Source organism: Hemicordylus capensis, chromosome 2 (assembly GCF_027244095.1).
Source record: "Hemicordylus capensis ecotype Gifberg chromosome 2, rHemCap1.1.pri, whole genome shotgun sequence".
Classification (NCBI taxonomy): Eukaryota; Metazoa; Chordata; class Lepidosauria; order Squamata; family Cordylidae; genus Hemicordylus; species Hemicordylus capensis.
In genome coordinates this window covers 225,468,670-225,480,929 of record NC_069658.1, presented here as the reverse complement: position 1 = coordinate 225,480,929, position 12,260 = coordinate 225,468,670, and the positions used below count along the sequence as shown (strand labels likewise).

At 48.0% G+C, this 12,260-nt stretch overlaps 1 long non-coding RNA gene across 1 annotated transcript; it reads right to left on the bottom strand.

Moving 5' to 3' along the window:
- Positions 1-744: 744 nt before the first annotated feature.
- On the bottom strand, positions 745-10,264 carry LOC128346825 (uncharacterized). Its single transcript, XR_008317230.1, has 3 exons — positions 9,844-10,264; positions 6,071-6,127; positions 745-1,042 (listed from the first exon to the last, which is right to left on the bottom strand). It is a non-coding gene; the product is annotated as an uncharacterized LOC128346825 (long non-coding RNA).
- Positions 10,265-12,260: the final 1,996 nt, after the last annotated feature.

Below are 12,260 nucleotides of genomic sequence, written 5' to 3'. Positions count from 1 at the left end.
ACAATTCCTTGGATCCAGAGTGGCTGGAAACTTGTCCCTTGCAGAAGGAGGGGGTTAAGGGTCAAGACAAATCAAGTTCCAGCAGCTCAGTGGCAGAGAGCAGCCTTTGTGTGCAGACCATCCCAGGCTTAGCTCCAGCATCTCTCCAGTTAATGGATCTCTGGTTGCAACAAGGCTGAGACAGATCTCTCTCCCCGAGGCCTGGGGTTCCAGCTTCCCCAGCCAGCTTGGAGCCCCTGCTTGTGATTGTCCAAACGCAATTCTTGTCTCTGCACCCGAGAGTTGAGTGTGGACATCACCAGCCGGAGGTTTGATGTCAACAATCAGCAAAGGCTGGGGGAGGAGGGAAGATGGGGGGGCTTTCCCTCCCAAGGAGAAGCAACCCCTGGGTGTGGTTCAAGAGTGTGACCCTGCTTACTTTCTTTTTAAATAATGGAGTGTTAAATTAAGCAAAACAGAATGATTAAACAGAATGAGACTTTGGTCTGGGGCGATATAAAAATCCATTAAATAAATAAATTAAATTAAATTAATTAAATTAAATAAATTAAATTAAATTCTGTATACATTTCACCACAATGTTGGAATGAAGTTAGTTCCCCAATGGATATTTGTCAGCTTATTTCTGCACTCTTTCTTTCTGCTATTCCCCACCCCCCGCAAATGCCTGCTTCTGCTAGTGATAGCAATATGACACCATCTGTCTCTGAATTAAAGCACTCACAAATAGAACAGTACTAGTTAGGGGGCGGCTTTAATCTTCAGCCTTATGAATTACAGAGTGAGAGCTCTTTTTTCAAGCAAAGGTAGGTGCAAACTTCTGTGTTACATGAAGCAGTTAACTAAACAGAACAGAGAGCAAGATTCTCCACTCAGCCTTCACTGTTCCTGACCACAATGCCAAATCATCTGGACCACAGGTAAGCAATTCCATCTTGATGCTTCCCTTCAATTCAGGGAACCTGCATGCGTAGGAAAGGGCCTCTTCTGCCACATCTTGTCAGACTCACCAGATCAAGGTGCCTTACCAGAGAGCTTGGATCTGGGAACAGTCAGAATGACAAAAGGTGCCTCTCACTTTTCCAGAAAAATTCAAAGCAAAAGAGCACAATCTCAGGCAAAACCTGGACTGGCCTTTCCTCCCTGTGTGAAGATTGCTGCCTGGCTCAGATGGGCCTTGGCCCAGAGACAGAAGAAGAGCACTGAAGAGGGGACCCCATATGAGACACTACTGCCTCCAAAGACAAAACATAGGAAGCATTCCAAGTCAGATCATTGATCCCTCCAGATGCTCTTTGACTGAGTTTCAGCCCCATCCCGAGAGGAATACCTTACAGCCGACAGTATTCACATGTAGTCACCCATCCAAATGCAAAGCAAGGTGGACCCTGCTTAGCAAAGGGGACAATTCATGCTCGCTACTGCAGGTCTCACTTTACTCCTCACAGGCCTCAGGGACTCAAGACAATTGTTAAAAACACTCAGTGGGGACTTGGCTATTCAGGGGCGTAGCTATGGGAGAGGGGGCCCGTGTTTGCCCCTCTCCCTGGCAGCACCTTGGAGTGAGGGAGATAATGAAGAAAATAAGGAGGGGCGGAGTTGGGGGGCCTTGGGAGCAGAGACGTATCTAGGAAAAATAGCGCCTAGGGCAAGCACTGAAATTGCGCCCCTGTCCAGACATCTGACACCCATCTTTCAAATAACTTTACCAGAATATCAGCTCAAAAATACAAGTCAAGCTCGTTAATCTTTTAATATTTCAAGAACTATTTAGCAGTGGACGTAGCCAGACCAAAAAATGCTGGAAAACTACAAATTTCAGGATGCTGGGGCTCATGAAATACCCCAATACTATGTGGAGGTATACTTGGAAAACTAAACAGAAGTGCCTGTCTAATTCTCTACTATGCTTTGTAGCATCACTATTACATATGTTTTAAAATTAAATGGAGAATTTGACTTTTCCCAGATACTCTGAAAATAATTAAAGGATATGCAGAGTAAACTGTGTCACTGCTTGGAATATATTCTACTATTTCAGAAAGACAGTTAAAATGAGAGAAAGAGAGCAAGAAACTCCCAGTGGGCCTTAATATTAAGGATTTCACACTGATTCAAAGACAAACTCACCATTAATAGCCATATTATTAAGATATCACATTTAACTCAGTTATCACAAGAAGCAAAGTAAGAGCAAATGAATACAATCCTAGCTCATAAGCTTCAGCTCAGTATTCACAAGCCCTGATTCTCTGTACATAGTGCCAATCTGAATATGTGTACAGTGACTTATATTACATTTAATTTTTTTTTAACCTGTAGCCCCTTTGGGGAGGGAGGTTCCTAAAGGCTTGGGGGGCTGTCTGCAAAAGTTCCCCCTCCCCCTGCTGGCCTCTAGGGCCTCACAGGGACCATTTGAGCATGTGCAATGGCCATTTTTAAAAATACATTTTAAAAAATGGCAGCTGAAAACAAAGTGGCAACCACACATGCTCAAATGGCCTGGAATGGCATGGTCTAGGGCCTCACAGAGGCCATTTGAGCACACACAGTGGCCATTTTGTTTTCGGCAGCTTTTTAAAAAGAAATTTTTTTTAATGGCGCCCCCCTTCAAGTGGCACCCGGGGCACGTGCCCTGCCTGCCCTACCCTAGATATGCCCCTGCTCGGGAACGGGGAGCCCTGAGTTCTCTGAACCCATCTGTTCAATTATAGCTACACCCCTGTGGCTATTCTCCCAGGGTACAGAGCGAGCCAACTGGTTACAGAAACACCAGGACACATCAGTAGCACCTGTGACAGCAACAGCAGAATGTTTTGGTTCCTGTGGTCCTTTTATTCACAGAAAGCATCCAAAGGCCAAGCCAGCCAGATGTCAAGCGTGGATAGCCCACCAGAAGGCCAAGAAGGCCAAAGCCAACATAGCAGTTGTGGAGCAGGGCGCAGGGACCCAGGCATTGCACTCTGCCCCAAAGGAAGGCACTTTCAGGGGGTTGTGAGGGTGGTGGCATGTTTGGGCGAGTTAAGGGGTTTGGTTCAGTGGTCAGGCTGTTTTTATGACTGTACACTAGGAATTGCTTTACTGCCTTTCACTGTCGTTCCCTTGAAAGCATTGTGAATAAAGTGGTTCACAATCTACCTAGATGTCCTATAAATAATGATATGGGAAAGAGGTCAACAGATAAAGGTCTTTGGGGAGAAAGAGGTCTGCCAAAAGGACGTGATGGTAACTGTGGACGTGGGCCCTTCACGGGGAGAGAGCCTGAATCAGCAACGGACGGAGCGGAAGATGGACAAAGCCAGGCTAATATCCCAGGAGGTCTTGAACAGAAAGCATCCAATGTGGCAGGTGCTTCAGGGTGTCCATGTACGTATGTGCACCTTACCAGCAAAAGGGACTGACCTTTTGAATGCGCAATAAAATAATAAAGACACTAAGGCAGTTCAAACGATCGCTAAGAGGGTGGGACAAGCACACTCCCATGTTCATGTGGGCTTGTGAAAACCTAGGTAGGAGTGATCATCTGTGAGATGGGAGCTGGGGAGGACAGCCTGGGTTTAAGTGCTGGGTGGGATGGAGCTGTCCCTCCTGTCCAGCTCCTGTCCCACAGACAGTCACACCCCACTCCTCCAGCCTAGTTGCTTGCTAATAGATGGTTGGAAATTGAGAGCGCGCACAGCTCCCCAACACTTGTCCTGCCTTCTGGGTGATCATATGCATTGCCTCAGTGGCAGGCATAATGCGTAGCCTACCATCCCTCTGACAGTCCGTCCCGGGGCTGCGCGGACTTTGAAGCAAGCCCCAATGCTGTTCAGAAGCAGCAGATGCAGAAGATGCAGCTGTTCCTGCAGGTTTCCCCCTTGGAGCTTTCCCAGACAGCAGGCTTTACTATGGGTTTACTGCAGCGCTTTACTGCAAACTTGAAGTTGTCCCCAAAACCCAACGCAAAAAGTGGATATTTTTTCCTCTGGATATAAATCAGGCTGCACTCTGATCTACAGTGAAAATCCCAGATTGTGAGTGAATTGCTCCCTTGATAGCTCACAGGGGCCTTGGGGTAAATCTGCCCGATATGTGAACGCACAACCTCCATTCCAGAGGGCTTTAAAAGCCCTGTGTGGAAAACACCTTGGTGTCCATGGGAAATTTGTAGAAATGCTGCTTCTGAACCCACAGTTTCTGAACAGCAGGGCTTGCTTAGAGGTCAGCAGTGCCCAGGGCTGGACCATCCCAGTGATAGCAGACAGTACATAAATAAAATACGGGCAATTAAAGCAAACGATCTGGAGTCGGGTAGTGGTGAAAGCATGAGTTGCGACGGCGAGCCAGGAAATCTCCACTTCACATTTCTCATGGGCCACGAACTCACTCGGTGGGCCTAGACTAGGAATGCTGGCAGCTTCTGCCCTCTCCCAGCTGTAAGGATAACAGCAAACAGCCAGATACACTGTGGTGGATTAACGGAGAGGCATTTGCCTACGGCGGCAAAATTTGAGGAGCAGCAAATTTTGCCCCTCCTCAAATTTTGTCGCCCCTCTCTGTGGGCAGCGGCTGCTGCAGCAAGGGTAGAGTGGGTGAGGAAAATGTTTCCCCCCCTTACCTTCTTTTAAAAAGGCAGACCGTATTTAAGGTAAAAGGGTGGCAAAATCCTTTTTGCCTATGGGCGGCAAGAAGCTTCATCCACCCCTGCAGATCTATGTGGCTTAATCCAGGGGCAGTTGCTTCAGGGGTAGATGTAAGGGGGAGCAGGGGACAGCAAGTGCCAGCCCTCCGCCACCGTGGGGCAACTCCACGGCCCTCCCTGCTGCCTGCTGCCACCACCCTTCCTCACCCCACTGGGGCATGCTGTCATGGAAGATTGGAACACACATAGGAACATAGAACATAGGCACCTGCCATATACTGAGTCAGACCATTGGTCTATCTAGCTCAGTATTGTCTTCACAGACTGGCAGTGGCTTCGCCAAGGTTGCAGGCAGGAATCTCTCTCAGCCCTATCTGGAGAAGCCAGGGAGGGAACTTGGAACCTTCTGCTCTTCCCAGAGCATAGAACATGGGAAGCTGCCTTATACCGAGCATAAGTGACACCATTGGTCCATCTAGCTCAGTGCTGTCTACACTGATGGGCAGAAGGAACTCCAAGGTTTCAGCTCCTCCAAGCCCTGTCTGGAGAAACAGCCAGGGATGGGACCTTTATGTCCAAGCAGATGCTCTGGGAATGGGACAGGTTACTGTGGCTCTCCAAGGTGCTTTCCGGACTGAGTCCCCACCAGCAGATGTGGGCATGTGGGCGGGGGGGGGCATTATATGGTTCTTGACCAAAGGCAGCAAAATGTCTTGGCCCATCCCTGGTTTATGTAAGAATGTAAGAACCGCCCTACTGGATCAGGCCCAAGGCCCATTTAGTCCAGCATCCTGTTTCACACAGTGGCCCACCAGATGCCGCTGGAAGCCTACAGGCAGGAGTTGAGGGCGTGCCCTCCCTCCTGCTGTTGCTCGCCTGCAACTGGTACTCAGAGGCATCCTGCCTCTGAGCCTGGAGGTGGCCTATAGCCTGGTAGCCACTGGCACTGATAGACCCGTCCTCTATGGATTTGTCTAAGCCCCTTTTAAAGCCATCCAAGCTGGTGGCCATCACCACATCAAAGCAAAGTCCATACATCCTGAACCACTTTTGGGTTGCAGGAGAACAGGTACAGGATGTGCAGTAATAATAACAGTCAGTGTGGTGTAATGGTTAGAGTGCTGGACTAAGATCAGGGAGACCGGAGTTCAAATCCTCGCTCAGCCATGGAACTCACGGGCGACTCTGGGCCAGCCACTTATCTCTCAGCCTAACCGACCTGGCAGGATTGTTGTGAGGATAAACATAAGCCATGTATACCGCTCTGGGCTCCTCCCCGGAAGAGTGTGGGATCTTAAAATAAAAGTGGTCTCTGAGCATGTGTAATGTGCTTCCCCATGAGTAGCCACAACTAGTAGTCCCCATATGTAGGGATCAGGGGGAACTGGTCTGATGGCTTGAACCCAGGACCCCTTAAGAGCATGTTACAAATAAAGTCGCACCTACTTTTGGCCTGACAAATCCTGCTTGAAGCCTTCTTCCCTCCACATCCAGCTCCGCAATCTGCTATTGAACAGAAAGAGAGGTTGGTGTTAGCCGGTGAAGTGGGGGCAGGGGGCAGCGGCAGCCACATTCGGGCCCCCTCCCACCCGAGCCTCAGACAGCTCCACAGTCCCCTCCTCCCCCTCCCCACATAATCCCCTGGCCCTTTTCAGTGGGGACAATGGGGCGGGCTCAGCATGGGTGGTCTCAGCCCTTTTCAAGCTAACCAGAAATGTCCAGCCAAAGACATCCCGCCAAGCCTAGTCCACCTAGAGTTTCCCAGACTGGCCCCTCAGCTCTGCGGCTGTCTGTCGGCTCCCCACAGTCCCTTCCCATGCCGGTCTCTCTTTTCCTACCCCCAAATCCACCTCTGATAGCACAGACTGAGCTCAAGCAGTTTCTGCTGCGTCTGTGGAACAGAGGAAGCTGCCATATACCGAGTCAGACCATTGGTTCATCAGTATTGTCTACCCAGACTGGCAGCGGCTTCTCCAAGGCTGCAGGCAGGAGTCTCTCTCTCAGCCCTGGCTTGGAGATGCTGCCAGGGAGGGAACCTGGAACCTTCTGCTCTTCCCAGAGCGGCTCCATCATCTACGGGGAATATCTTCCAGTGCTCACACATGTGGTCTCCCATTCATATACAACCAGTACAGACCCTGCTTAGCAAAGGGGACAATTCATGCTTGCTACTACCACAAGACCAGCTCTGTGCTAAATAATAAGATGGGGAAACTGGCAAGCTTTTGGATGACTCAGACATCTTTTGCAGGCAAAAAGAGAGAGAGCAAACATTTTGCATAGCACAGAACGCTCCACTGAGCAAAACAGAAAGCAGGGTTTTAAGAACATAAGAACAGCCCTGCTGGATCAGGCACAAGGCCCATCTACAGGTGAAACTCGGAAAATTAGAATATCGTGCAAAAGTCCATTAATTTCAGTAATGCAAATTAAAAGGTGAAACTGATATATGAGACAGACGCGTTACATGCAGAGCAAGATAAGTCAAGCCTTAATTTGTTATAATTGTGATGATCATGGCGTACAACTCATGAAAACCCCAAATCCACAATCTCAGAAAATTAGAATATTACATGGAACCAAGAAGACAAGGATTGAAGAACAGAACAATATCGGACCTCTGAAAAGTATACAGTGTACTGTGCTTGATTGGCCAGCAAACTCGCCTGACCTGACCCCATAGAGAATCTATGGGGCATTGCCAAGAGAAGGATGAGAGACATGAGACCAAACAATGCAGAATTGCTGAAGGCCGCTAATGAAGCATCCTGGTCTTCCATAATACCTCATCAGTGCCACAGGCTGATAGCATCCATGCCACGCCACATTGAGGCAGTAATTGCTGCAAAAGGGGCCCAAACCAAGTACTGAATACATATGCATGCTTATACTTTTCAGAGGTCCGATATTGTTCTTTTCTTCAATCCTTGTCTTCTTGGTTCCATGTAATATTCTAATTTTCTGAGATTGTGGATTTGGGGTTTTCATGAGCTGTACGCCATGATCATCACAATTATAACAAATTAAGGCTTGACTTATCTCGCTTTGCATGTAATGCGTCTGTCTCATATATCAGTTTCACCTTTTAATTTGCATTACTGAAATTAATGGACTTTTGCACGATATTCTAATTTTCCAAGTTTCACCTGTAGTCCGGCATCCTGTTTCACACAGTGGCCCACCAGATGCTTCTGGGGAGCCCACTGGGGAGGCCACATGTACATGCCCTCTATCCTGCTGTTACTCCCCTGCAACTGGTATTGAGAGGCATTGTGCCTCTGAGGCTGGAGATGGCCCACAGCCACCAGACTAGTAGCCATTGATAGAGAGAGGAGAGTTCATCTTGTGGTAGCAAGCATGACTTGTCCCCTTAGCTAAGCAGGGTCCACCCTGGTTGCATTTGAATGGGAGACTAGAAGTGTAAGCACTGGAAGATCTTCCCCTCAGGGGATGGAGCCGCCACTCTGGGAAGAACATCAGAAGGTTCCAAGTTCCCTCCCTGGCAGCATCTCCAAGATAGGGCTGAGAGAGATTCCTGCCTGCAACCTTGGAGAAGCCACTGCCAGTCTGCGTAGACAATACTGAACTAGATAGACCAATGGTCTGACTCAGTATATGGCAGCTGCCTATGTTCCTATGACCTGTTTTCATTCAGGTCTGTCTACTTTTTCGCCATTGCACTGCCAAATCTTCCAAACCTCTCAGGCTATCCATTCCCCTCTTCCCTTTTAATCATTTCCCACAAACTGAGGGCGGAAAAAGAGCCCAGCTGCTGGAGCAGGGCAAGGTGGTTCCATCTAGTGCAGCATCCTGTCCCATCAGTTGCCCTCATGGGGAGCCCACAAGCAGAGAGAAGATGAAGGCAACAGCCTTCCCCTGCTGGGGAGGCTACTCCCAGCAACTGCTGGTGGGGTAAAGAGTGACTCTCAGCATGGAGGCTTTATTGAGCCACCACATTTTTGATTACAAAAATGTATACTTTGCCCCTTTGTCACAATTGCTGCCCAGGGCAGCTTACATAATAAAATCACAATTAGAATAAATACATTAATAGACTCCTCCTCCACCATGTATTTGTCTAAAACCCTGTGACCTTGTGGGTACAGTATAGAGTTTGAAGAGCCAAATATACCTGCCCTGTGTCCATACCTTCCCAGGGCTAGACACTTTCTGCTTCCATCTTGCGAAAGGGAGTTCCATACATTAATGATGCACTACCATGATAGTAAGCCACCTAATGGCACAGCAGGGAAATGCTTGACTAACAAGCAGAAGGTTGCCAGTTCGAATCCTCGCTGGTACTATATCGGGCAACAGCGATCTAGGAAGATGCTGAAAGGCATCATCTCATACTGTGCAGGAGGAGGCAATGGGAAACCCCTCCTGTATTCTACCAAAAGAAAACCACAGGGCTCTCTGGGCGCCAGGAGTTGAAATTGACTTGACGACACACTTTACCTTTACCATGATAGTGCATTAATTAATGATGTGAAGGACTTTCCCTTGTCTGTCCTTGCCTCTCCTATCTTTCTCTTAGACAAGACACTATGACAGGTCCAAATTCTTCCTGCCTGGGACAAAGAGACCACAACACCCATGTCCCCTGCTGCAACAAACTGATTATGGGAGTTGTAATCCAACAACAGCAGGATAGCTTCAGGCTGGCCATCGAATATTTATATACCTCTTTTGAGCAAAAGTTCTCAAAGTGGTTTACATAGAAAAATAACAGTAAGGAGAAGATGGCCCCCAGTCCCCAAAGTGCTCGCAGCCTAAAAAGAAACAGAAGGGAGAGACCCCACCAACAGCCACTGCAAGGACGAGCGTGCTGGGGTTGGACACAGCCCGTTTCTCTTCCCCACTAAATATAAGGAAATCACTTTAAAAGGTGCCTCTTTGCTCAGCTAGCAGAGGTACTCGGTCTGAAGGCTTGTGTAATAAAACTCCAAACCAATCTACTCAGAATAAAGCAACAGAGTCTGTGTGTGCCACCAGTTCTGTTTTGCATAATTCTGGGTCTGAGCAGACCAGCTTTTGAAAGAAGGAGGAATTTCTCTTTTTGTGAAGAGGAAGGGAAAGGCCTGCGATGGGGACAGGGAGGGACTCCGGTAGGGGCATTGTTGCTAGGCCCTTAAAAGAGAGCTGATAATTAAGCTCGGTCATACCTCCCCGGAATAATTATGCATGTTGTAAAAGTCTCTAATTTTACAATACAGCACCTCTGAAGGTGGAATCAGCAGAGCCAGGAGAGGACGGGAGCTTTCTCTCATCATGTCCTGTGCAGGCGCCTCCGTGGTTGCCCTTCCTTGCAGGAAGAAGAGGTCCTAGACCAGGGAGCTCACGAATGAGATTCAGGGCTCTCAGCCATTCATCAGGAGCCTGCCCCATGGGCCATCCCCTCATTATGCCCCTGGGCTGGGCTCCAGTAGCAATAGGAAAGCTGTGCAAGGGAAGAGAGGCCAGGAACCTGCTTCTCTGGCTTCTGAGCCTTCACAGGATGGAAATCACACACTGGCTTAGGAACATAGGAAGCTGCCATATACTGAGTCAGACCATTGGTCCATCTCGCTCAGTATTGTCTCTACACAGTATTGTCTCTACACAGACTGGCAGCGGCTTCTCCAAGGTTGCAGGCAGGAATCTCTCTCGTCTCTCTCAGCCCTATGCTATAAAAGCATTCGTTGCAACCTATGCATGGAAGTAGGTCACACGTACTTCTGGTGCCCCGAAGCACATTACAATAAAAGTAATAGAGAAAGGGCAACGAAAGCAGCGAAAGTAGCTGAATCAGGGAAATGGAGAGCACAAAAACAAACAGAAGGACCACCTGAAAGACAATAAAGACAACAACAACAGGATCACCCTAGGGCGGGAGAGGATATGGACACGCATCCCCTCCCACTGGCTGATCACACAAGCTTGGAGGGTGCAACTAGGGAGACGCAAGATCAACTTTTGTCCCCATGGATGCAGGCATCTTCTAAGAAAACCAAACAAAAAAAGCAATGGGAGGATGAAAGAAGCGGATCGACCAATCTTAATAGACACCCCAAAGACACGGGGATGGGTCTAACCCAACAGAATAGATTCAAGGTGCTAGCAACTATGGCAGAGGTTCCAGATGCCAATGATGAATTGATCCCTCCTTCAGACTCAGCAGCTGACCAAAAGGCAGATGATTTGATCAAAGCCCACAAAAAAACAAACGGATATCCTCAAAGCACTCAAGGGCCCCAAAGAAAACTGGACTAAATACACCCAAAACTGTAACCGGCCTGGAGGAAGAGTTGAGGGTGGAACAAGACAAAGCAGCAGAAATATGGAACCTAAAGAAAGAATACAAGAGCATTCTAAAACAACAGGAAGAGGAAAAGTCAGCCCTATGCCAAGCCATACAAACAAAAGACCCATCAATCCAAACTTCAGGGGAGAAAGACCCTGATGTGGAAAAATTGGACCGAGTCCTAGCCCAGATTAGAGCAGATATCGCAGAATATAAGTCGATAGACTTGAGTTACAGCTATCAGCTTGCAAAGATAAGAAACATACAGGAGGAAATAGGATAAATTAAAAGCATCCTAGAGGACTCCCAACAGGAACACGAAGTAACTACCTTGGCCGAAAATGGTATTACTGATTATTGTATCATGACAGAAGAGAATATGTTAGTGGAAGAAGGGAAAGATCCTAAAAAGAGCTGGAACGAAAATGTAGAAAAAGAACATCCCTTAGAGGCCTCCCAGGAACCTGGGAGGAAAAATGGGTCTATCCTCATCCCAAACCACCCTCCCTTGCCTCCCGTCTCTGAACCCCAAACCCCCTCCCCGTCACCAACCCTCCCCGGGGCCCATCTGCCTCAGAGTAGGTCTACACTTTCACGTGAAGTAAACGTGGAAGGGGTAGGAGGTAATACTGTGATCATGGAAGACGTGGAAGTAAGGGTTGAATTAACCCAATAAGCCCCTTTGAACAATACTTGACACGATCTGAGACCTGAGGAACAAATGCCTACTATTCTATTGCCTCGCTTCTACGTGAACAGCAACTCTTTGTCTGAATGGGTCCTTGCCTTACACATAACACCCTCCTATCATGGGTTGTTTGACCAATTCCTATAATATACTTACATGAAATGTTAATGGATTAAGGTCACCAAATCGTAGGCAAGAGATCCTACACTTTTTAACAAAATGGAACTATCACATCTATGTTCTGCAAGAGAACCATTTCGAAAATGAGAGCCACCGCTTTTCGGCACAACAGCAATGGACAGCGGGCCCATCCTTCTGGTCCTACGATGGGAGCGGCAATGCAGGGGTAGCGATATTGTTTAAAGACAGACCTGATCTCAAAATCGAGAGGGTATTGGAAATTGATCAGGGCAGACTAATGTATGTAGATTTTACTGTCAGGGGTGACCCAAGCTCGGCAACCACTCAAAGGCTTGACCGAGCCTTCAGACTCTGTACCATATATGCCCCGGTACAATCACACCTTAGGAAGGCTCTTTGGGCTAAACTAAAAGATATATGTGACACCAAGCGCCACCTCCTGATCGCGGGGGATTTTAATAACAGAGCCCAACTGAGCTTTTAACAGAGCCTAATAACAGAGCCCAACTGAGCTTTCCTGAAAA